Raw genomic sequence first — 25,825 nt, 5'->3', positions numbered from 1 at the left:
TTTGGTTTTTTGGTTGGTTGGTTGGTTGGTTTTTTGTTTGTTTGTTTTGTTTGTTTTGTTTTGTTTTGTTTTGTTTTGTTTTGTTTTGGTTTGGTTTGGTTTGGTTTGGTTTGGTTTGGTTTGGTTTGGTTTGGTTTGTTTGTTTGTTTTTGTTTTCATCCCATTCCATGGCCCTGTTTACTTGGCTGTGTCAATACAGGCATTTAATCCAGCTACATCCCATTTATCCCACTGTTCAGGGGGTTTCACCAAGCCTGGATTTTACCCTGCTCCAGCTGAGGTGACATCCATCAATCCCTGCAGCCCTCAACACCATCCTGACAGAGCAATTTGAAAACATCCCATTTCTCCCTCTTAAAACAGGACCAGCCCAACCCTTTGGATGGAGGAAACATCGCTATTTATACCTGATAATAAACAAATTTATAATAAATTTGTACAAATTTGGTTTACGACAGGATGCTCAGGATGGCTGTAATTAAGTGAGTAATAATACCTGCGTGGATCAATGGTTCCCTCTACAAAGCAAAGTAAGAAAATGCAGATGGGTGAAGGTTGGAGCAATGAATAAAGTGTTTCAGTGTGTTCTAATACATTGCAGATGAAAACTTTGGGTTCAGAAATGCTGAAAAAATCCATTTTGGATCCTTTTAATGTCTTTAAATGGAACTGTGAAGAAAAAAGAGAGGGGGTAAAAAGCCCTCATGGAAACACAACAATAATTTGGAATGAAATAAAGTCCTTTAGACTGACACCATTTTTTTTTTTCTCTCTGCTTTGCTCTGCTTGGTTTCAGTTTGCTTTCACCTGTACCCATTGCTCTCCACCTTTCTCTCACCTCCACTCAAACCTTTTCCCTCTTTTTGTCTGCTCAGTTTTGCTCTACAAATCCTTTTGCCCACAGCTGTTTCCCTTCCTTCGCTGCTATTTTTCATTCTTTTCTATCTCCCTGTTTTTCTCACTGCAGATCCTTCTTGTTCTTGTTCTTGTTCTTGTTCTTGTTCTTGTTCTTGTTCTTGTTCTTGTTCTTGTTCTTGTTCTTGTTCTTGTTCTTGTTCTTGTTCTTGTTCTTGTTCTTGTTCTTGTTCTTGTTCTTGTTCTTGTTCTTGTTCTTGTTCTTGTTCTTGTTCTTGTTCCTGTTCTTGTTCTCCTTTTTGTCCTCCTCCTTTTCTTTTCCTCTTTCTTTTCCTCCTTCTCCTTCTCCTTCTCCTTCTCCTTCTCCTTCTCCTTCTCCTTCTCCTTCTCCTTCTCCTTCTCCTTCTCCTTCTCCTTCTCCTTCTCCTTCTCCTTCTCCTTCTCCTTCTCCTTCTCCTTCTCCTTCTCCTTCTCCTTCTCCTTCTCCTTCTCCTTCTCCTTCTCCTTCTCCTTCTCCTTCTCCTTCTCCTTCTCCTTCTCATCCTCCTTCTCCTTCTCCTTCTCATCCTCCTTCTCCTCCTTCCTTGTGCCTCCCACCACTTCATTGCTTTTCCACCTTTTTCCAAAATCCATTTCCAGACTGATCCCAATCATGTCAAGGGTGTCTGATGTCTTTTCCAGCCTGGGGTGAATGAGTGGTGCAAATTCCAGGTCCTTGTGCTGTGATTCCAATCCCTTGGCTCTGGTGGGGACACCTGAGGGCCGAGCACTGGATAACAGGGACGTGAAGGAGGCATCCAAAGCACCAGTGACATCCTGGCCTGTGACAGCAAAACTGTGGCCAGCAGGACCAGGGCAGGGATTGTCCCTCTGTACTGACACTGGTGAGGCCACACCTCAAATCCTGGGATCAGTTCTGGCTTTCCTATGAAAAGAAGGATATTGAGGGGCTGGAGCATGTCCAGAGGAGGGAATGGAGCTGGGGAAGGGTCTGGAGCACCAGGAGTGGCTGAAGGAGTTGGGAGGGCTCAGCCTGGAGAAAAGGAGGCTCAGGAGAAACCTTACCACTCTCCTCAACTCTCTGAGTGTTGTAATCCATTTCCATACCCAAGCAAATTATTCTAGATAAGGAAAAGAGTTTCAGTTTACCTCTAAATGTGTAAGGAAGTGAAACTAGAACTTTCTGTAGCCTTCTCATTGTAATTGGCTCAGTGTCAGCACAGGGGAACTGGGTAGATCTTTAGGACAATTCTCAAAACCTGTAGCTATTGGTACCAATTTCTATTGGTAATTTGCCAAGAGAACCCTTCTGGGCCCTTCAGTACTTAAGGACAAGCACAGAGGTGCTCTGGGCTTTTTGGGGTGCTGTAGCAAGGTGTCAGGCTTCTCTGACACCTGTGCTCGGCTTTTCTTTTGTTTGTGTATCCTTTGTTATTTTGTCTTTATTAAACTTCTTGCTTTACAAAACACCCCTGAAGAGCTGTCTCGCAATTATTTTAAGCCATTCTGAGAAGTGCAGGATGCTCTATTTATAAATCTTCACGAAGCTTGTTCCATTCTGGCCACATGCAAGATTTTATCACCTGACAGGAGGGTGTAGCCAGGTGAGGTTCAGGCTCTTTTCCCAAGTAAAAAATCATTTGGATAAGAGGAAACAGCCTTAGGTTGCACCAGAGGAACTTTAGCTCAAACATTAGGGAAAATTTCTTGGCCTAAAATGTCTTTTAAGCCCTGGCACAGCGTCACAGCCTCTGGAGGTGTTTAAGAACTTGGCACTTAGGGACGTGGTTTGGTGCTGGACTTAGTAATGCCAGGCTAACAGCGGGGCTTAATGATCCTAAAGCTCCTTTCCAACATGAATAATCCCATGATTCTAAGAGCTGTGAACGGCTTTATCCCCGGGATTTTCCCACACAGGTGACAGATCCATGAACTCCCCTGTTCCGTGCAGCCTGATGGAAATCGGCTCCTGATTGATTTCCTGGCTCAGGCCCTGGGATAAAAGCCTCCAGCCTGTTTTAGGCAAATGAGCCTGGGGCTGTTATTTTTCTGAGCAGTTATTGCAGCAGGGAGGATCCTGGTGCCAGGCTGCCTGACAGCAGCTTTTAGGGGACCTTATTAAAATCAGGGTTGTCACTTCCAGTTAATGGCAGGGCTAAGGGGAAGTGCTTTGTACAGAGTATCTCCAGCAAGTTAAGGAATAAAATCCAGATCTCCTGAATATGTGTCTGTTCTAGCAGTCATAAAAGAATCACAAATGGGTAAAACTGAACTTTGTTCAGTTTATTTGAAATTTGTGACCCCTAAAACCAAAAAACATTCAATTTTTCCATTCTTTTTCCAAAGGCAAGGCCTGTTGTTCACCTCTGAGGTGCATTCTTAGCTTTTGTACAGAGTGGAACCTCAGCCAAGCTGGGCTTTTGCCAGCTCTTAGTTCGAAATTTAATGAGATTCAGCTTATTCTGTAAACACCCTGAATCATGGGATATGAAAGCAAAATGAAAGCTGTTATTTTGTTAACAATATGCAAGACTCATAAATAAGTATTTTTTCAACTGCAGCATGGTGCCTGTGATAGCCCAGAATGCTTTTGATGAGCTATAAGAATTCTCTATGAGTTAAAGCTCTCCCCCAAGCCCACAGCAAAAAATGTGACAGAGATTTTGGGGTGTTAAAACGAATGAGGAAGAACTGAATTCTATTTTCACTCTCTAAGTTCTATTGGCATCAAGCTCTTTGCAGGTTGTTGAGGGAATTTGTGTCCTGGGTAGCTCAGCAATGGCAGAGTGTCACCAACCAAGATCAGAGGGATGGAGCACCTTTCCTGTGAGGAAAAATTGGGAGTGTTGGGGGTGTTCAGCCTGGAAAAGAGAAGCTTTGGGATGATCCAATTGCTGCCTTCCATTGCCTGAAGAAGGCAACAAAAAAAATGAAGAGAGATTATTTACAAGGACCTGGAGAAACAGGACAAGGGGAAGTAGGTTCAAACTGAAAGAAAGTAGATGTAGATATGATAATGGGAAGGAATTCTTCCCTGTGAGGGTGGTGAGACCCTGGCACAGGTTTTTCAGGGAGCTGTGGCTGCCCCATCCCTGGAAGTGTCCAAGATCAGGTTGGATGGGGCTTGGGGCAATCTGAGATGGTGGAAGGTGTCCCAAGGCAGGGCGGATGGAGTTAGATGATCTTTAACATCCTTCCCAACCCAAACCAATCCATGATTCTGTTATTTTTTGGCCATGTTTGTGTCCAACAACCACATGGAGATGTAAGGAATGGAGTTAAAAATCAAGTTTCTCCACTCACTTTTTGTCCAGCTATTTGAACATCTGGTTACAGCGAGTGCAGATCCCACTTCTCTTGGACAGGCTTCCAAGAGCTCTGTAAACCTCACTGGGCACACACCGGTCTCAGGAATTTCATTCCACTGCAGTTTTCTTGTCAAATCACATGCTGCGCATTAACCCACTCTCAGTGGAAGTCACCCATCTCAATCAAAGACCTTGCACACAAAGAAATGGTGCAAGATGGGCTCAGGTTGCACCAGGGGAGGTTCAGATTGGATTTTAGGAAAAATTTATTCACTGAAAGGATGGTCAAGCATTGGAACAGGCTGTCCAGGGAAATGATGGAATCACGATCCCTGGAAGTGTTGAAAAATGAGTGGATGTGGCACTTTATGACGAGCATGGTGGGATTCAGTCGAGGGTTGGACTTGGTGATTTTGGAGGTCTTTTCCAACATTAATGGTTCTATGAAAAGTTCCCCACTGTTGCTTCCATCTGGACTGGTACCAATCCGGGAGGAGATGTTCTTGGGCTTCTTATCTGTCTCAGATTGAAAAATGTAACCAAAATGTGTATTCTACTTTCATTTAGAATGAAAATAGATATTGTTGGGAGATATTGTTCCTTATCTCTTGTAACTCTAGAGGGGGAAGAGGGCAGATGCCTTCTGTTAATGGGACACCTGATAACACCAGATAAGGCAGGGCCTCCTTATCTCTTCCTCCACCCATCCTCCTCCGAGGGACATCCCCTGTGAATGGGCCATTGAAGGCCTCTCACATGACTGATAACATCACCTCATCCCATTGGGAGATGCTCCACCCAGTGGGAGCAGCCAAAGCCTTTCCACCGGGATAAAACCAGCAATTCCAAACACCAAGGGAGCCTGTTCCCACTGGATTCCCAGAGGATGACTGGACTCTTTCTTGAGGATCATCTCTACTCCAACAGAGCCACATCTGTCACTCTGGGAGGACTTCAGGCTGGTTCCAACACCCTGACCAACAGGGTGTCAGGTTTGCATTCTGACTCTGTCAGAGGTCCTTTGTACTGTTGCATTTGTCTTATTTTATTTTACAACTCATTTATTTTACAACTCTTTTTGTTGTTGTTTGTTCGTTCTCTCTCTACTAAATTGTATTTGTGACTTGAAGTCTCACTGGTTTTGCTTTCAAACCAGCACATTATCACACGACCTTTTGAGGAGCAAATGTGGAAAACGTGAGGAGTCTTGTGGATCAGATAAAACCTCATCTGGACACACTAATGAGTGCTAATTGGCTGAATCAGGTGTTTTGTCAGCCTGGCTTAGCAGTGCTCTCTCTAAAAGCACTTGGGCTCTGTCCCCCAGTCAGGAAGGAGTCACTGTCCCCTCCTGTGACACGACTGTGGCACAGGTGTCGATGTGTGAGAGTGGATCATGTTAAGTAGATGGGTTAGAACTGCCCTGCTGATTCACTGGTGAAAGAACATTCTGTGGATTTTGATTAAGTATCTCTTGGGAAACTAAAAAAAAACACCCGAGCAAAATGTTCCAATCGAGCTGAAACTGCCTCTCTGACCTTTCCAGCACATAACATTTTCATTCTTCATTTCCAAATTACTTTTATCCTTAGTTTTTCCCTCCCACTGACTGTATATTCTGTTAAATCGTGAAGAGTGAAATTAAAAAGCAAAAATCAAAGGACCCCATTTCTGCTTTGGTTAAATGAAATGTTTTGATTTAACTGAAGCTGTTGGCCTCCAAAGATTGTGTGATACCTTGCCACTACCTGGTTTTCTTCCAGGCAGCTTCAAAACGAGCTGGAAAAAAGAATTCTAGACAAACAGAAAATCAATTGTCTGTCCTCTTCTGATAGATGGAAAAAATAGTCACAGAATATGATTTATATTCTCAGGGGGCACAAATTCTGTGTGGCAGGAGATATATTTTAATGTGGTCTGTGTAGAACCCAGGGGTGATCCCCAAGGCAGTGGCTGGGTCAACAAAGGCACGAAGCCACCGCATCCTCCCAAATTTCTTCCCATTGTTGCCTTTGTCAGGACTTAAAGAATTCAGTTAATCCATCCCAAAGCGGTTCCAAAGAAGGAAATTCCCACAAGAAAATCCACCAGAAGAGGAACTTGAGGTAGGCCTGGAGGTCAAAGGGGAGGGTGTTAATACCAGACCTGAATGGAGGTGAGGGTTTGGAATTCACCCACTGGATGAAATCCCACAGTGCAGGTGCAACAATGGGAAGATTCCAGGCCTGGTGAGGCAGATCTGGGTAACTGATCCAGACAAAAATTCCCACCAAACTGCAGGAAAAGGAAGCAGCTTCCTGTGCACAGGCCATCCCAAGTTGTGGGAATGGAATGGATGCCTCTGTATACCCGGGACGTGGGCTGTATAAAAGTGGCACCTCCAGAAGAACATTTGGGGATGTCCACACTGAGAGGACCAGAAGAAGAAGGGCTGGTGGGACACCACAGGGGCCTGTGTGAGGATGACTCTTTTTATTTAATCTGCCTCTCTTTGTCTTTCTCTCCCACCCTTTACCTCACTCGCTGTTAAATAAAAGCTGTACTCTTGATTTTCATGGTCTCGTTTGCACCTTAATTCAGGCAGAGGCATATTTTAATAATCAAGCCTTAACATTATTTCAGTTATCATAACATTATTTTGGTGTCAACAGTAAGATCATGACAGCCTGATCCACCAGCTCCCTTGTCTCATCCTTATTTCAGCTCTACCTCCCTCTCTCAGTGTATCTGTGCCCCATTTTAGAGGTGACAAAGAATTTTCAACACAGACCTTTTCCCAGAGAAGGTCAGAGAGATCCAGCTGGCTCTAAAACCGCCCTTGATGGACCATGGGGCGCTTCATCCCCAAAGCACGAATTCCTGAACTCAAACTGTCCCCTGCACAAATCACAGGGCTCACACCGTGACAAAACCGTCGGCGGCTTTTTGTGGAGCAGATATTTGTGGAGCTGTGAAAAACCAAACTCCTGTGGCTGGCTGCTCCCATCACTCAGGGAATGAATTTCCACACGGGGAATTACAGCAGCCTCAGCACTCGGGATGTTCCCTCCTGGGTTTTGAGGCCAGTTTTGCCACTTCTGAGCTTACACCTGTAAGCCAAAGAGAAATAAATACAGATTCAGGGAGGCACATCTGGAATGCTGTGTCCAGTGCTGGGCTCCTCAGGGCAAGAGGCGCATGGAGCTCCTGGAGCAGGTCCAGAGGAGGATCATGAAGGTGATTTGGGACTGGAGAATCTCCTCCAAAGAAAGGCTGAGGGAGCTGGGGCTGTTCAGCCTCACAGCTGAGAGGGGGCCCCATCTCTGTCTGTCCCTGTCTGCAGGGAGGGCTCTGAGCAGGGCCAGGCTCTGCTCTGTGGGGCCCAGCAATGGCACAGGAGGAACAGGCAGGAACTGATCCCAGGGAGTTCCACCTGGACATGAGGCAGAACTTCTTCCCTGAGCAGTGACCAAGTCTTGGGAGGATTTTCCTGACAGATACAGGTTTAGAGTCTTTTTTCCTTGAAAGCCCGTGCCAGAAGCAGAAGAAACAGAGTTCACCATCTCAGGTTTCTCAAGGTTGTTTATTATTTCTTATCTCTCAGTTCCTTCAGTGCCCAGCAAAGGTCCTTGCTGTGGCAAGAACATGAGGCAACTCCCCCCAGGTCGGGAGGGCTCAGACCTTTTGTACCTTTCTCTGACCCAACCATTGTCCACAACGTATTTTTTATTTACAGTCAATTACAATAGCTACTACCTATACTAGACAGGTCACTTCTGTCCTAAACCAATCCCTTGTGACCCACCACAGCAGAAGATGGAGGTCAAGGACAAGAAGGAAGAAGAACAGGGCCACACCCTGATTCCTCCATCTTGCCTTCCCCATTAGCACCTGGTAATAAACTAACTGCTATTTACATCAGACTCTTGAGGTCTGTAGTTCTTCGTGCAATGCTGGTAATTTTTCCCATGGGCTGAGATCACTTTGGGCCCTGTGCCAGGGTCTCAGACCCCCCTGCCAGGGTCCCAAACCCCCGTGTTGGGGTCTGGACCCCTCTGCCAGGGTCTCAGACCATCCAGGGCAGCCAGAGGGATGCTCTGGACTCCGACAACCAAGCTCTGAACAGAGATCAGGGAGGGTGTGGAGTGTCCCTCACTGGAGATATTCCAGAATCCTCTGGACACAATCCTGTGCCTGAACTCTGGGATGGCCCTGCTGGAGCAGGGAGGTGGCACCAGGTGACCCCACTGTGGTCCCTTCCAGCCTGACCCTTTCTGTGATTCTGTGAATCACCAAATCCCATAATCACAGAATGGTTTGGGTTGGAAGGGACCTCCAGTGTCATCTCATCCCAACCCCCTGCCATGGGCAGGGACACCTCCCACCAGACCAGGCTGCTCATCCATGGCTGATGGTTCAGGTACACAATTTCTGTGTAGAAGGTTGGTCTGGACATCAGTGCAGTTCCAAGGAACACAAACCCCACCTGAGCGTACCTGGGACTAGAAATGCACATGTGGGTGGGTCTTGGACCATTGACCACAAATTCCTGAGATCTCCACCTTGTTTTAGACACTTAACTGTGTCACAGAATAACTTTAAAGCCTATTTAAATAAGGAAAAACAGCAAACTAATGATCAAGGTCACCTCCAGAGACAATTTCCTCCTTCCCTTCACCTAGGTAACTGAATCCTAATTTATCCAATCGCTAATTGCTAACTGTTAATTTAAACACCTAAGTGGAGGTGAGCCTAGGCCTGAAGCAAAAACCCATTTGCTGGCTAATTCCTATTCAGTAAAGCCTCACTTAAAGTCAGGAATCCTTTAAAATAGCATCTGCCAAAGACAAAAGAAATAAATTGAAATATTCTCTCCCCTTTTCACAGAGGCAGTGAAATTATTCCTCATTTCCCCATGGTTATGCCCTTGGCAATGGTAACAATCAAACCCAGCTCTCTCTTGCTTGGAGAAAAGATCTTAGACCTCCAGGTTTCCACTCAACTTTCCTCAAGGTACAAAAGAAAACAAAAGAAGTCATTTTCCAGCTCCGGAGTTTTGAGCTTTGTGACAGATCCGGGGGTAATAATGTTAATTAAAACACTATGCCAGTACTTAGGGGGAATTATATGGCTGATATAATTAGGAAAGACAACATGTCATTATGCCAACTCCATGATGTACAAACAGCAACAACATCTCCTGTAAATTATAACAGCAACAGCAATTAGCTGTAGTTCTAATCTAACTTATTGTAATGAGCCATGAAAGGAAACCCAGGGCTCAGCACGAGGCAGCAGCAGCTGAGCCTCGGGTAGATCCCATCCATGGATTTGGTGTAACGGGGTTCCAGAGGCTGAAGGTTGGAGTGGCAGAACTGACACGGGAATTCGAACACAGATGTGGATCAGGACTCATGAAGAGCATGGGACAGATTTCCAGGAAAAAATTATTGGATTCAGCTGCTTTCAGCTTCTGTTGTCAGCTTGTTTTCAACATCTCTGGAGAATAAAATCAATTCCCCTTTCATGCAGTGAAAATCTCTCTGCCCTCCTCTGTTGGGATCATCCTGTGGAGTTACCCTCACGTATCCTGAGCAGAAACCAAAATCACTGTTGATTAAACAGTGCTAATTATTCAGATTTTTCACATGTTAACTTTCCAGGAATGTGAAACAGGCTGGGCACTGTGGCATTTTTCTGCTCAGAGAAAGAGCAGCTCTAGATGTGGACAGTCGTGCTGCAGGTGCTCTTTTCATCCCTTCTCCACCTGGGAGACTGTTCCTCCTCCCAAATGCTCCTGTTGGTCTCCTGGCCACTCCAGTTTCCCAAATCCACCAGTTTTCCTCCTGTGCCTCCCTTGGAGCCAAGCCAAGGTCTCTCAGTGCCCTTTGCAGGTGGGTTCTGAGTTCCTGGGAGCACAGACACCCTCTGGACTTCTCCAGTGAGATTCCTGCCCAGTGCTCTGGTGATGGTGGCATCAGGATATGTGGCTGTAGAGGCTACAGCTCCCTAAAGTTCCCCTTCCTCTTCTGCTTGAAAATTTTAGATTAAGTCTGGTTTTGGTTCCTGCCCAGTTTTCACCAAGCTCAAGTAGGTCTCTTCACATTGGTGTCATCATGTCCTGTCATGCCTCAGGCTTGGCCCGATGGAGTTGTTTGTGAAACACAAAGTTAGAGGCACTGAAAGAGGCTGTGTGAGGCAGATTCCAGAGGATCCTAGAATCATTCCAGCTGGAAAAAACCTCTAAGAGCATCAAGTTCACCCAGCACTGCCAAGGCCACCACTGAACCACGTCCCCAAGTGACCTGCACATCCTTCAAGGCCCTTCAGGCATGGTGACCCCACCACTGCCCTGTTCCAGCGATTGAAAACCCTTTCAGTGAAGAAATTCTTTCTAATATCCAGCCTGAACTTCCCCTGGCTCAGCTTGAGGTGGTTTCCTCTTGTCCTGTTCCTTTTTTTTTTTTCCTGGGAGAAGAGACCAATGCCCACGTCAGGACAGCCTCCTGTCAGGGAGTGCCAGAGGGTGAGAAGGCACCCGAGCCTCCTCTTCTCCAGGCTGAGCCCCCCAGCTCCACCAGCTTCTCCTCCAGAGCCTTTCCCAGTTCCTTGCCTTCCTCTGGACCTGTTTGACATCGTCTCTCCAGTCCTATACAGCTCTGAGTGCAGGATTTTCCTTGTCTGGGACCCATTGCAGGGTTTGGGAGGGCATTCCTGTATTCCTGCGTTCTCCAAGTGCTTGGAGGTGGTGCAAGGAAATAATTCCAGCTGTGTGAGGCTGCCTGGAAGGTTCCTTGGCAAACCAGGAGCAGTTCTCCTCTGCAGCTCCTTTCTCCTGCCTTTCTTATTCCGCTCACAATAAATTGCAGACCAATTACTGCTGGATCAGTGGGAAATGAAATGTGTCTCTCTTTGCCAGGGCAAGGAGAGAAGGAAAAAAGGAGCCAAATTTACAGTTAACTCCTTTCAACTTCTTTTCATAGGTATCAGAATTAATCTCACTAATTTAATCCAGTCTTCAGCACTGAGTGTTTTATACATACGTATTTTATAGCTGGAATTATTGATACTGAAAGATCTATATTGAGCTTTTGAGTGGAAAAGAGAGCCACATCCATCACATTGACTTTTTATTGCCAAATTGAAATTGCCATCGAAAGAAAAATTGATTTAAGGATCCTTATATAAATCTGCATATATGTTCAATAATGTTTATGAATATATATTCAAGAAGAAGTTGATATATAGTGATATCTATAAAGATAGACACAAGCTGTGCATTCCTGTGGTGATGGAGTGTGCTGGAAGAGCTGATGAAACACTCGCAGAGAAATCCTTATTATTGTCTGGAGGAGACATTTCCAGATTGAAATCCCTGATGATTTCATTTGTTCTCTGGTACTGGGGAGAAAGGGAGGAATGAGCTGGTAACAGAGCAAATTCTTGGCTTCCTGCTGGGGGCGAGCTGTGTGGTCAGCAGGACCTTGCATCAGGAAATTATCCCAAATAAATACATCAAATAAATGTCAGAGGGTTTTGAGGGAACGCTGTCTGGTGTAAATGCTGTAAAAAATCTACACCCAGCTCTTAAAAGGCAGCAAGAGCTTGGCCAAATCCGCCCAAGTCCTTATTTTTGCATTTATCAGGGAATCATGGAATGGTTTGGGTTGGAAGGGACATTCAAGATCCCCCAGTCCCACACCCCTGCCATGGGCAGGGACAGAGATTCCCTAGACCTGGTTGCTCCAAGCTCCATCCAACCTGGCCTTGGGCACTTCCAGGGGTGGGGAATTAATAATAAATAATGTTCTGCCTATAGGAAGAAGTGGTGCAGGGAAAGACAACTCTCCTATCCATGCAAGTTGAGGGAATTACTCCTGGAATTCATGTAGGAAGAATCCAACATCCATTATTAGAGGTCCTTAGCACTAAATTGCAGTTGAGGTCATCAAGGACTTTCCAGACTGTGTGAAATGTTGCGGTTTGAAGGTGATTTCCTTTCCAAGAGAAAGAGAATACAGGTTGGGCAGAAGAACTAGAAGAAATATTTCAAAAAATAAAAACTGAAGTTAAAAATTAAACCAACAGAAAAAAAACCCACCTGAGTAGAAATTATTTCTTTCTGCATTTTAGCTCTTGAAAGTAACAAAAATAACCACTAATTTTTCTTAAAAAAAAAAAGTGCTCCCAAAATCCAGTTGCATCAGCTCAAAAAAAAAGTTGTTGACAGTATTATCAAAATCCTGTCTTGCAGGGAGGAGGAGGAGTGGTTCTGAACACATTTCAGCGAAACTAACACCTTTGGGTGAGTTCTGACAGGATAAAAAACTGAAAAATCAAAAGTTTTCCTGAGCAGAACAGGAACAGCTGCGGGAAGCAGAGGGGCTGGTGGTTTGTATCACAGAATTAGCAGGGAATTATGGAACGGTTTGGGTTGGAAGGGAGCTTAGAGAACATCCAGTTCCAATCCCACCTTCCAGGGAATCTGCCTCTAGAGGGTCCTGTAGATCTTTAGGGAGAAGTGTAAGCAAATCCTTTTCTTTCCAGAACATTCCCAGGCTTTACCAGCAGCTCACCTTTTGGGATGAATTCCAGCTGCTCTTTTTCAAAACAGATGCTCCCTCTGTCCCCTCTCCTCCTTCTCCCAAATTCCCCTGCCAGTCCCCTCTTCACCTTTCCCCCTCGGAGCCAAGCCAGGTGCTCCGGGTGCTCTGTGGAGCTCGAATTTTTGTTTTTTAGAAGTTCTGACACCCTCCCGGCTCCCCCACAGGGATGAAACTGCAGCTTCCACTGATTTTGGGAGCTCATTTCCTGCCCGACACAGCCACCAGCTGGCTGTATTTAAAATGACAGCCAGACTTAAGAGCTATTCCCAGACAATCCAGCTGGGATTTCTCTCTGGGGAGCAGAACATCACCTGAAGGAGTTGTGTCCTCACTCAGTGATTCTCTGTTCAGCGAAGGTGAAGCAGTTCCAGAGATGTTGTGGGAATAATTCCTGGATATTTAATATTAATATATTAATATATTTTTTAAAAATCAACAATTAACATATTATTGATTTATACAATCATATACATTATATCATAGATATTATATTTTATGTCTATTATATATATTATATTATATTATATTGCATTAAATTACATTATTTATTTATATTATTTTTTAATATTTTTATTTTTAAATATTTTAATGTAATATTAATATATTAATTCGCACAGCAGATTAATAGATTTGAATGGGAAAGCTCTTTGCTAACTGTGCTGTTTGTTCCCAATCCAGCACCTGGAAAAACAAAGCTTTACCTGCTGAAGAAATGCAATATCTGCTGTTCCTCATACATCTCATGTTTTTCCTTGCTCAAGGGGGTTTCCCAAGCAAAAGATTCCCAGTGGATTGCTCCTGTTGGAGTAGGACAGGGCAGCTTCCATCACAGGAACCAAAACTTTGGATAAACCAAATCCATCCCAATTCAGGAAGGACTCACAGCTGAAAATTGTGCATAACAAAGAAAATACCTTCTTTCCCAGCTTCCTACTCTTCCTGCCTCACTTTTTCTCCCTCTTTTTCCATCCCAGTGCCCAGATTCCCCAGGCAAGTGGTGGAGCCACCATCCTTGGAATTGTTCAGGGAACGAGTTCAGGTGGCTCTTCATGATGTGCTTTAGTGGGGGTGGAGGTGTTTGGCCAAAAGTTGGGCTGGATGCTCTTGGAGATCAAAGTTTTCCAACAGTAATGATTCCATGATCCCATGATCCACAGGGGATGTAAAAATGCCAAACATCTCCAGCTCCAGGGACATTGCCACCCTCTTTAGCTGCTTCACGAGGGACATGGTGTTTAATCCTCAAAGGTTTTTGTTTAATCCTCAAAGGTTTTGCAAATAATAAAAGCTCCAACTGAAGGGATGCCATCGTTCCTTGTGCAAATTTGGCCTCTGCTGATTTCATCTCAGACCCCAGTATGGAATTTTCTCTTTTTCCCTCCCTTTCCAGCACTTTCTCCTCATTTCTTTGAGCGGGTTCAGCCCCTGCAAGCATCAGAGCCCAGATTTTCCACAGTTTTCATGCCTATCACATTATTCTGAGGTTTTTCTTTACCTCCTATTATTTTTTCTGCCTCTTCATTCCTCCACGTTCAGCTCACTGGAGGTTTCTGACCTCTCAAGGTGCTATTGAGCTACTCAGTTTTTCCCTCCAGACATTTCTCTTTCTCACCACTTGAAATTCAAGCCCATTATTATGCAAAAAGAAAAAGATCTTCAATCCTCACGGTCAAGGTGAGCTCCAGGATAAAAACATCCACACCCCCAAGGAAGTTACACCTGAGCGTGTGATTCCTCTGTGCCATTCCTTCCAATTTTGTGTGAAGCACTTTTTTATTGTTTAATAGGGCAAATACATACATAAAACAAAAGACTTTATATTTATTATCAATATAAATTTATGCAGAGCCAAGTATTGGCCTAAATTAAATGACAACACTTCCCATTCGGAATTCATCCAGCCTAGACAAACAAAATACCAATATATGAAGAAAAAGCCTTGTAAGATTGATAAAGACAGAAGAATGATGACTTTAAAGTGGATTTTCCTACTTTAAATGCATAGGTTACATTTTCTTTATGCAGTCTTTAAATAATTCATTAGTCCCCAAGACAGTTTTATTAAGTCTGGGAGTATTCCTCTGGAATCCCAAGTAGCTGTAACTTCTCTGAAGCTTATGGGACCAGGCAGTTGGAATGCTAAAACACACTCGGAATGAAACAGTCAGACACCGGTGTTGGGAGACTGCATTTTGTCAGACTGGAGCTACTTTTTATCCTCTGAGATCCCAGATCCCAGATCAGGAGCAATCTGTGGAGCTGATCAGCAGAGATCCATCAAAATCCGGGAGCTTTTTCAGCTCCTTTCCTACCCAGCTGAGCAGCAGGTGCCACTCTTAAGGACCTCAGGGGGTTGATTTGAGCAACCACCAAGCTTTTGATTCTTATATTTTATTTTTTTAATGGTTCACAGAATGGTTTGCGGTTTAAGGGAGCTTAAAGATCACCCATTTCCACCCCACTGCCATGGCCAGGGACACCTTCCACTAGGCCAGGTTGTTCCAAGGCTCATCCAGCCTGGCCTTGGGAACTTCCAGGGATGGGACAGCCACAACCTCTCTGGGAAGTTTGTCCCTGTGCCTTATCATTGGGATTTCTCCCCAATATCCAGCCCAAACCTGCCCTCTGTCAGTTTGAAGGCATTTCTCCTTGTCCTGTCACTACATGTCCATATCCAAAGTCCTTCTCCAGCCTTCAGGCCCCCTTTAGGCATTGGAAGGTGCCATTAAATGTCCCAAAAGCCTCCAGTTGGGGTCCTGAGCAACCTGGTCCAATGGAAATGGTTGGAACTGGATGATTTTGAGGGTCCCTGTCAACACAAACCATTCTTCAATTCCGTGACCCTGAAAAAGCTGGAAACTGAATCCATTCTGTATTTACAGGACACTCAGTATCTGTAACACAGACCTCCAAACTTCATCAATTCCAAAAATTTTGTGTCACCGAATTAACAAAACTCAGCTCTGTCTTCACTCCCTGTCGCTGCATCCTAAGTGGGAATTAGGCAGCAATTTTTAAATTGTTTGATATTAAATGAGAGGAAGCTAAAGCATCAATATGTGTATTTATAAAGCAACATTTGCAGGGCAAGGACAACTTCCCTCAGTGCAGCTCCCTGGATATTCCCTGTATCCTGCTGGAGAGGAGCATCCCAGCAAACCCCAATTGTTATTATTAAAATATTATTATATTATATATTATTATTGCGCTATATTATATTTTATATTATTATTACACTCAGGTCCACCACTCCCACAACCTTATCATGTTGCACACCACTTATCTTCCCTGGCTGACACTATCAGACGCAGCAGTAAGTGGCTCAACTCCACATTCCTGCTCACAGGAAAATCAGGAAAACCAGTTGGAAGCTGTGCACAAAGCCCTGCATTCATTAACCCCTGCCTGACCACAGGGTAGCATTCCCTGGCCTGGGGAGCTCGGCATTTCCCCATGAATTTTACATTCCCTCTGCCAGTGGAAACAGATAAAAAGAGATTTCCAAACTGGAAAAAAAAATCAGAAGTCCGTATCACTTCAGATGCGTATCAGATCGTTCCTTGGCTCTCTTTTACAAAACCCAGGCAATTTTCTGGTATGGTTCACTTGGTCTCCTCTAAAATCTGTTAGGAACAGACAATTTCTGCTCTAAAGGCTCTTGACCCTCTAATCTGCTCCTGCCACAATATTCAATTAAACTTATCCCCTCATTTCCCAAGGAAAACCTCTGTTTTGTTTAATAATTCCACCCTGTGGAAAATAATACTCTAACATGAAGAAAAGTCTGACAGACACAGCCAGTGTAGGCAGGTCATGCCTCAAGAGAAAATTACAATAATAGTAATGATTTTTAAATTATTGTAATATTTAAATTATTGCTGGCAGCATCCCAGGCCCACTGAGGGGCCGTGCATCCCTGGGGGAGCACTGGAACAGGAACAAGGTTCCTGCAAAGAGGGTAAAAGTAGGGGAGGAAAAAGTATTATTTCAGACTATTCAGCTGTGTGATTTATCAGCTTGTTCCATTTGTAGGTTAAAAGTCGTGGTAGGTGGATTTGAAAGTGTGGGTCAGATAAGGAAGTGGTTTATGCCCATTTTAATCTTTTATTGGAGCCTTGAGGGTGAAATCAGCTGGAGGTTAAGGTATAGATGCATTGGTATGAGGAATGTAAACTCCCACTCCTGTCCCTGGTGGGTGACCTCAGTGGCATTTGGGGAATTATGGAATCATTAAGCCTGGAGCAGATCTCCAAGACCATCAAGTCCACCCTTTGATTGTCACCATTTCCCCTAAACCACATCACCACGTGCCACATCTGCTCAATTTGAACACTTCCAGGGGTGCTGACTCCGCCGCTGCCCTGGGGATCCTGTTCCTCTGCTGGACCACTCTTCCAGAGAAGAATTTCATCCTAATATCCAAGCTGAACTTTCCCTGGTGCAGCTTGAGGCCATTTCCTCTCCTTCTGTCCCTTGCTCCCTGGGAGCAGAGCCCAAACCCCACCTGGCTCTCCCCTCCTCTCAGAAGGTCCCCCCTGAGCCTCCTTTTCTCCAGGCTGAGCCCCCTCAGCTCCCTCAGCTGCTCCTTATCAGACATGCTCAATCCCTTCTGTTGATGGATCTATAAAACCATGAAATTCAAGGCCTCAAATCCTGCTCTCTCCATTGTCTTCATCAGGAATGTTTTCACTAAAATAAGTTTTTAGACCCATTGTTGGCTCATATCACCCCTGTGAGTTGCTCCACTGATCCGCTTCCCTCACATCTTCATTCAGCTCTATTCTGATGTAGAACAAGAATCTTGGAAGCTTTGCCAGCAGCTTTGTTTCCTTTTTACCCATTTGAATAGATCATTTTCATTTTCATGGCATGTCTTAATTAAGATGAAAGTGGTGATTTTGGTTAGCAGTCCTCCTTTGGGACACTGGCAATCTGAAGGGAGGAAATAACACTCTGGGATATTGAAAATTAAAAAACAAACCCGTGCTGGAGTTCTAAAATTATTAATTGTGCCAGGATAGGTTATTCCAAACCCCTGAAGTCATGCCATGAACCCTATCTCCTTCTGTGTTCACAGCTATTATTGGTAAATCATTGATGATCTTTATTTCTTCTCAGCTGGAATGCTGCTGCAACACAAATATGAACTCCTTATCTGACCCTGTTCGTTTGGAAATTTATTTTCTTTTTTTTTACAGATGGTTTGATAACCATTTTGAATCCTAAAACGCAGCCTGTTGGTGCCTTTTCCAGTGGTTTGCTTGGTTGAGTTGGGATGTCAGGCACAGCAAGGTCACCAGGGTGAAAATCGAGCGTAAAAATGCCTAAAGCAGCTCCGAGAGGCTCGGTGTTCCTGCATGTACTGGTTTGAAAGCAAAACCAGTGAGACTCCAGGTCAGAAATACAATTTAATACACAGAGAACAAACAACAAGAAAGATAAAAATAAAGTAAAAATAAAATAAGACAAATGCAATAGCACAAAGGACCACTGACAGAGTCAGAATGCAAACCTGACACCCTGTTGGTCAGGGTGTTGGAAGCAGCCCACAGTGAGTCCTCCCAGAGTGACAGATGTGGCTCTGTTGGAGTAGAGATGATCCTCAAGAAAGGGTCCAGTCATCCTCTGGGAATCCAGTGGGAACAGGCTCCCTTGGTGTTTGGGATTGCTGGTTTTATCCCTGTGGAAAGGCTTTGGCTCCTCCCACTGGGTGGAGCATCTCCCAATGGGATGAGGTGATGTTATCAGTCATGTGAGAGGCCTTCAATGGCCCATTCACAGGGGATGTCCCTGGGAGGAGGATGGGTGGAGGAAGAGATAGAGATGAGATAAGAGATGTCTTATCTGGTGTTATCAGGTGTCCATTAACAGAAGGCATCCGCCCTCTTCCCCCTCTAGAGTTACAAGAGATAAGGAACAATATCTCCAACCGGTTTCAACAGATGAAAATAGAATACACATTTTTGGTTACATTTCTCAACCCAGGACACTGCACTGCTGCACCAACCAGCCATGCCACGGCAAAATAAAAACCCTTCTCACTACACCTCAGTTAATTTCCCCACATCTGGCTTCACTTCCTTGGGCACAAACCAAACCACTGCATCCCAGCTCTTTGCTGTTGAGGCTTTTTGCAGCTCTCCCCCACACCAGCAGAGGAAACTGCTGGCTGTGAGTGAGAAAATTGGGAAATCACAGAACGGTAAAGTCTTGAAGAAACCTCCAGGAGCAAATCCAACCTTCAACCACCACCCTCACCATTAAACCACATCCTCAAATGCCACATCCACGTGGGTTTTGAATAATTCCAGGGGTTGGGATTCATGGTGATTCCCTCAGCAGCCTGTTCCAAAGCTTTACAACCCTTTCCATGATGAATTTTTTCCTGATACCCAATCCCCTGACAAAACTTGAGGCCATTTCCTCTTCTCCTCTCAGAGCCTGACACCCATCCTGCTCCAAGCTCCTATCAGGGAGTTTTGGTCTCCCCTGAGCCTCCTTTTCTCCGGGCTGAGCCCTTTTCCCAGCTCCCTCAGCTGCTCCTGGGGCTCCAGACCCTTCCCGAGCTCCATTCCCTTTTCTGGACACGCTGCAGCCCCTCAATGTCTTTCCCATGGATGAGGATCTCAGAACTGGACACAGGATCAGAGGTGTATTTAAGTCTCCTAAAGGACTGATTTTCCTTCAACTCTTCACCCAAGATAAAGCAGCATCTCCCTACCTTTGGAGATAGGTATATTAAGGCTGTATTTATTAATATTTAATTCCTCCTAAACTTTTTCTCGTCAAAGTAACAGGTTTTTTTAGACAGAAAAAGAATTATTTCTCTTTTCCCCTTGAAAACAAATAGGAAGCATAATGAGTAATTTCCCCCCAATCACCTGCTAATTATTTTTTGGGTTTGTTCAATTTTCTGTTACTCCTGAAGTAACAAGATTTAGGAAAAAAAAAAAAAGAAAAAAGCTTATTCTTCATCTTGTTTTATTCCTTCCCCTGAAAATACAATAAATTTCCTGACGTCCTATCTCATCTACAAATCAGGGTGTTAAGTAGTGCTGCAGCAGTCTTGACATGAGATATTGATAATCCTGAATTATAAAACAAAGACTTAATTGCCTCTATAGAGATGGACACTTCCTCAGAATATATGGATTTTTACCTGGCTGGGAGGCAGCACCATTGGTATTTAACCCATCCCCACTTTTTTTTCCACTTTTCCTGGGAAAAGCAGGCAAGAGGCCATTTCTGGAAGTTGCAATGTGATTTTTTTCCCATGCTGTGTGCATTAAAAAAAAAAAATGTCCTTAACTACTCTGATTATCTTTTCCAGCAATTTCATTTTTCTCTGACATCATTCTGTTGGATCCACACTGTTCTCCAAAATATCTCACTCAGCCCTGGTGAATGGCTGTGGGATCGATGGATGATTCATATTCCAGGCTGTGATTTCCTGCTGATTTTTAGTGACTCATTTGCATGCTAACTCAGCATCACTTCAAACTGGGCTGAAATGGGCTTATATCTGTTCAATATTGGGTTGCACTGAATTTTCCTTCAAACCTGAAATGGATAAACCATCCTGTTAGCATTGAATTAATGGGATTTTTTGGACCGTACCTGTACTCCTGTTGACAATTCCTGTCCCTTTTCCCACTCTGTTCCCAGTGAAGCAAACAATTCCCATTATCCAGTACTTATTTAGCAGGAAGGATGATTGAAAATGGGAATATTATGGGTTTTTAGCTTTACAAAGATGCAAAAAAGAGCAATTTACTGAAATTGGATCAAGACAGAACTTGTTAAAAATAAAAGTAAAAGGTCAAAGCATAAAAAAGTTGAGTTTATTTATGACCATAAATGTGTCCATTGATTCTCTATCTTTGGGAAACACAGAATCAAGGAATGGTGCAGGTGTGAAGGGACCCTAAAAATTACCCACTTCCAACCTTTTCCAGCACTTTCCACTATCCCAGATTCCTCCAACCCCCATCCAAACTGACCTTGAACATTTCCCGGGATGGGGAATCTACAAGGTCTCTGGGCAGAATAATTTGCTCAAATCTAAATATTTTACTGGAATTTAATTTGTAGTTCAGAACTGGAAAGAAGGCACTTAATAATTGTGGGTTTTTTCTAAAGAAAATTGTTGCTCAACAGGAGTTGGCCATGAATAAAGTGAGACAGGGTAGATCTAGTTTTACATTATAAAACCTCTCTATTTCTTCATTATATCTGAGTTTTTCTAATCTGTGAGATTTCCAAACACATTCCCCAACTCATAAAAATTACGATGTATTTTATTCATGGTCACATCCATCGATTATTTTCCCTTCCAAACGGATCTTTCAGGTGCCAGATAAACCATTTGGCTCCTTGCCTCAGTTTCCTTCCCACTAATACAACAAAGCAGGACTTCCCCACCTCATTTTGGATCCTTAACATTCCACAAGCCCATGAGCATCCCCTGGTGTGAGATTTTTAGTGGTTTCCATCATTTTGCACTGGAATCACTTTTGGGTTCACCGTTGTTGCTCCTCTGTGTGTTTATGCTCTGTAGATCTGCTGTCCTTTCAAAAAGCCTCATTAATAACATTTTTGTCCCATCCATCACGGGAATTCCTTCAGCTGAGGGGAGCAGAGCTGCTGGTTTTAGCTCCCAGATCAATATTTTCCATCTATTTAAACTGGAGAAATGACCAAGGCCATTTCTACCGCGTGAGGTGATCTACACGAGGAGGGTGTTATTAATTAACACCGCAATTAACACAGTTGAGCTGCCCATTACTAATCTCTCTCCCAGTGGCAGCAGAAAAGGAGAAAAAGTTGCATAATTTGTGCCTTTATCATCACATTTGACCCCAACAAGGCCATTCACCACCACGTCCAGCCCTGGCTGCCCCAGCCCCAAGGAATTCTACAACCCCCCCCAATTTCCCAGGAATTCTAGAACTTCCAATTTAACCTCCTACAGTTTTGCCTCCTTCAAATGTTTTTTACGTCTTCTTTAGCACTCAGGCTTTCTTGCTGTGCTCATCCAAGCTGCTCCCACCCACCTCCCCGGAGCTGGATCCAGCATTCCGGGGCCCCCAGAGAAAAGGGTTCTACACCACCAGGGATTTACGTCAATGAGATGTGTCCCTGTAAATGAGGGCAGAATTAAAAATTAGGCTTGGTTTGGCTTTACATGCAGTTTATGGAATATTTTCCAATGGATAAAGTGTACAAAGACCAGCTCCTCTTTGTGTTTTTCTCTTTTTTTTTTTTTTCTCTTTTTTTTCTTTTTTTTTGTAAGCAGATGAGAAAAAAGATGCAAGAGCAGCAAAACAAAACACTTCATTAACTTCTGGACAGCTTCCCCCCCCTTTCTTACCCCTTCTGTTTTTCCAAACAGGGATTAATAAATAGAAAGGACCAGTGTAACAACAGTAAGTGCAAGGCAAAGGTTCAGTCTGTTTATTTTTCTCTGTAAATTCCTGGGCTTTGTGTAAATCAATTTTTTGTTCCCTTGGAACTTTAGTATACAGTAGAGTAGTTTTTTTAAAAAATATATAGAAATATATATAGAAATATATATATATATATATTAAACTGCTCCATTTGAGCTGTTTTTTTGTTAGCAAAGGGGCTTGAGAGCAACAGAAATGAAGACAATGAATCACAGAATCATAGAATTATTAAGGTTGGATAAGTCCTGAAGAACATCAAGTCCAACCTTCAACCGAGTGCCACCATTCCCAATAAATCATACAGTGAAATGCCAGATCTTCTCAATTTTGAGACACTTCCAAGGATGGTGACTCCACCATTCCCTGGGAAGCCTGTTCCATGCTTAACCACTCTTTCACTGAAGTAATTTTTCTTAATATTTAACCTGAACCTGGAAATCACCACCCAAATGTGCCAAAGGTTGCAATGACCAAGGCAGCAAAGAGGAGAGGAAAGCACAACCTCCATGACCGGGTTGTGTCTCATCATTTATTTGGTTGAACACTGGAGAAATTATTCCCAGCTGATCAGGAATGATCCTTGCCTCCCTGAATTTCATAGGTAAAGGATAAAAGGATAACCCTTTTTTTTTCCCTCTTTTTCTTCTTCTTCTTTTTTTTTTTTTTTTTTTTTTTTTTTTTTTTTTTTTTTTTTTTTTTTTTTTTGGCTTTTGATGAATGTGGGCTCCTCTCTGTACCCCTCCAAAAAACCCCAATGGATTCTCACCAAGCCTCCTGCACATTATTCCTCTCCCTACTTTCCCATGGGAAAACTGTCACTATTTTCCAGTGCTGGTTTATTTTCCAGTGCTGGTTTATTTTCCATGGGGAATCTGCCCACTCAGCAGCCCAGCAAATCCATTGCAGGATGGAATTGGCCATTCCCTGTGTTATTTCCTTCTTCCATCCATGTTGGATGGAAATCAAAGCCTCTTTAAGGGTTAATGTTCCTCCTTCTTCTTCCTTTTTGTTGGAGCTGGCTCATTCCACGAGGTTTTTTGCTTTAATGAGCCCTCTTTAACTCTGCACTGAAACTGAGGATCTTAGGTCTCATTAGTCTGGCTAATTAACCATTCTCCTCTCTCTGTCTCAGGTTCATCTAAGTACAGGGAACCTCGAGAAAATAACAATTGCATTATCACGCGAACTCTTTGGAAAAAGGGAGCCAAGTCCCTGATGGAAAACAGGAGAAGCTTTTAAGTGCGTAGGCAGGACTGAATTCCAAGATGATTCAGGAACTGCAAAAGCCGCCCCTCTCCACTTCCTAAAACTGGAGCTTTAAAAAAAGGATCAACCCCAGCGTGCTTGGAACTTGCATCAGCCTGGAGCTGATGGGAGATTTAAAACAAAGAAAAAAAAGCAGGAAAGTAAAACTTCGTTCATAGTCCAAGACAGTGCTCAGTTAATCCCTGGATTTCCTAAGGGGATAGGAATGCTTTCATCCAACCAGTCACTGCAGAATTCCTTCATGGTCTTGGGGAACAATGCAGTGGAGGCAAAACAGAACTTCAAAAACAATTGGAGCATCTCACCTGGCATGGGGAGATCTCATCACACTCCGAGGTTGTGGTGAGGTGGGATCGGTCTCCTCTCCCAGGGATCAAGGGATAGGACGAGAGGAAATGGCCTCAAGTTGCACCAGAAAGGTTTAGATTGGCTATTGGGGATTTTTTTTTAACTGAAAGATTTGTAAATCATTGGAGCAGGCTACCCAGGGCAGGGGTGGAATCACCTGGAACCTGGAATTGTTCAAAAACCTGTGGATGTGGCACTTGAGCACACGGGTTAGTGGTGAACAGAGTGGTGGGGAAGGTTGGACTTGATGATCTTGAAGGTCTTTTCCAACCATAACGATTCCAAGATTCTCTTCTGTGATTCCATGGGCTGGTCATACCATCAATCCTCACATCCTAGAACCCCACAACTTCAAGTTCAGCCAAAAAAAAAAGCAATAGATTTTAATTTAAGGCTCTGGGGTGAACTCTTGTGATTTTTGATACCTGAAGGGGCTCCAGGAGAGCTGGAGAGGGACTTTGGATGCAGGGAATGGCTTCCCACTGCCAGAGGCAGGGAAGGATGGGATATTGGGAAGAAATTCCTCCCTGTGAGGGTGGTGAGGCCCTGGCACAGGTTTCCCAGAGAAGCTGTGGCTGCCCCATCCCTGGAAATGTCCAAGGCCAGGTTGGATGGAGCTTGGAATAACAAACATTTGACTTTTCCTTTTTTCCCCAGGCTTATTTACATTTCAGGGGCCTTTAAGAAAGTTGCCTTTAGAAACAAGCACAAAAATGTTTTTGACTCCTTGTGGCCTCCCATGTGAACGATGCTATTTACATAATTCCAAACTTTTTGAAGGAATTATCATGTTTTTGTCCACAGGGGCTCCTTTTGCTGGATAATGTCCCATGGTTATGTGGAATAGGGGTTAAATGATCTTTTTTAATCTCTCCTCTGTCCCTTTTTGATGCAGATTCTCCATAAAAGGTGAATTAACTGGATATTACCCATTGCGTGCCACGATGGGGTTGATTTTAAAGGGAAGGGGAGGACAATAATATGGAAAAGAGCAAAGTGAACTAGGCAAAAGCACATTTCCAGCCCTGAGATCCCTCTCTTGCACTCCTCCTCCTTGGAGCTGCTGCCTGTTGGGACCTGCTGGTGATGCCCCAGTTACCCCACAGCTTCCACTCCTTGGCTGAAGACCTCGATGCCAAGATAAAGAAAAAAAAAATTCTCCTTCAAAAAAAGCATGGAATCTGCCTGAATTCCCAGTGTGAGCCCAGCAGGGTGGTTAATCCCTGAAAAGCAAACGTGTCCAAGGGAGATGAGCTGGGAAACCAACACTGTCCTGGAGAATTTTCCCTGCAGCCAGTGAGACTTCCTGTGACTTTGGGAAGCACAGGATCAGATTTGGTGACTGGACACCAACATTTCCCATTTCCCTGAGAGATCCCACACAGACCCCCAAGTTCTGAGGTTTCAGAAGGACAAAGGAACCTTCTAGACCACAATAAAGTTTCCTGAGGTTTGCAGCGGGAGTTTCAGTGCCTGGCATGTTAGTGCCAGGATTTGCACTAAAGGAAACAAAATTCCCAAGTGTTTTCTGGAGGATGTAAAGGATAATCTGAGTTTTGCAGTCCTCCAGATGTGACTCAGCACTGCTCTTGGGTTAAAGTGAGGGCACATCACCTCCAACACTGCCTTAGGGCAGTTTAACATTTCCCAGTTAACAGCCCTTAAATATTTTGTAGCTGATGTTTGCAGTCAAGGTCATTGTCCTGGAGCTTTTCTTTCTGGGTTACCTTCAAATTTCTGCTTCAGAAAAATAGATGGACAGACAGGCTAAAAATCACTGCTGTAAGTGCCAAAGGAAGAGACAGATTCAGAGAGATGTAATTATCAGAGAACTGAGTATCAGAGAATTGAATTATTTAGATTGAAAAAGACCTTTAAGACCAGCAAGGTCAAGCTGTGACTGATCCCCACCTTGTCACCAGCCCAGAACACTGAGTGCCATGTCCAGGCCTTCCCTGGACACCTCCTTGGACTCCAAACCTCCCTGGGCAGCCCCTTTCAATGCTTGACAACCCTT

The sequence above is a fragment of the Prinia subflava genome, chromosome 1 (assembly GCF_021018805.1).
Source record: "Prinia subflava isolate CZ2003 ecotype Zambia chromosome 1, Cam_Psub_1.2, whole genome shotgun sequence".
In the NCBI taxonomy this organism is placed as follows: Eukaryota; Metazoa; Chordata; class Aves; order Passeriformes; family Cisticolidae; genus Prinia; species Prinia subflava.
This window is presented reverse-complemented; position numbering follows the sequence as displayed.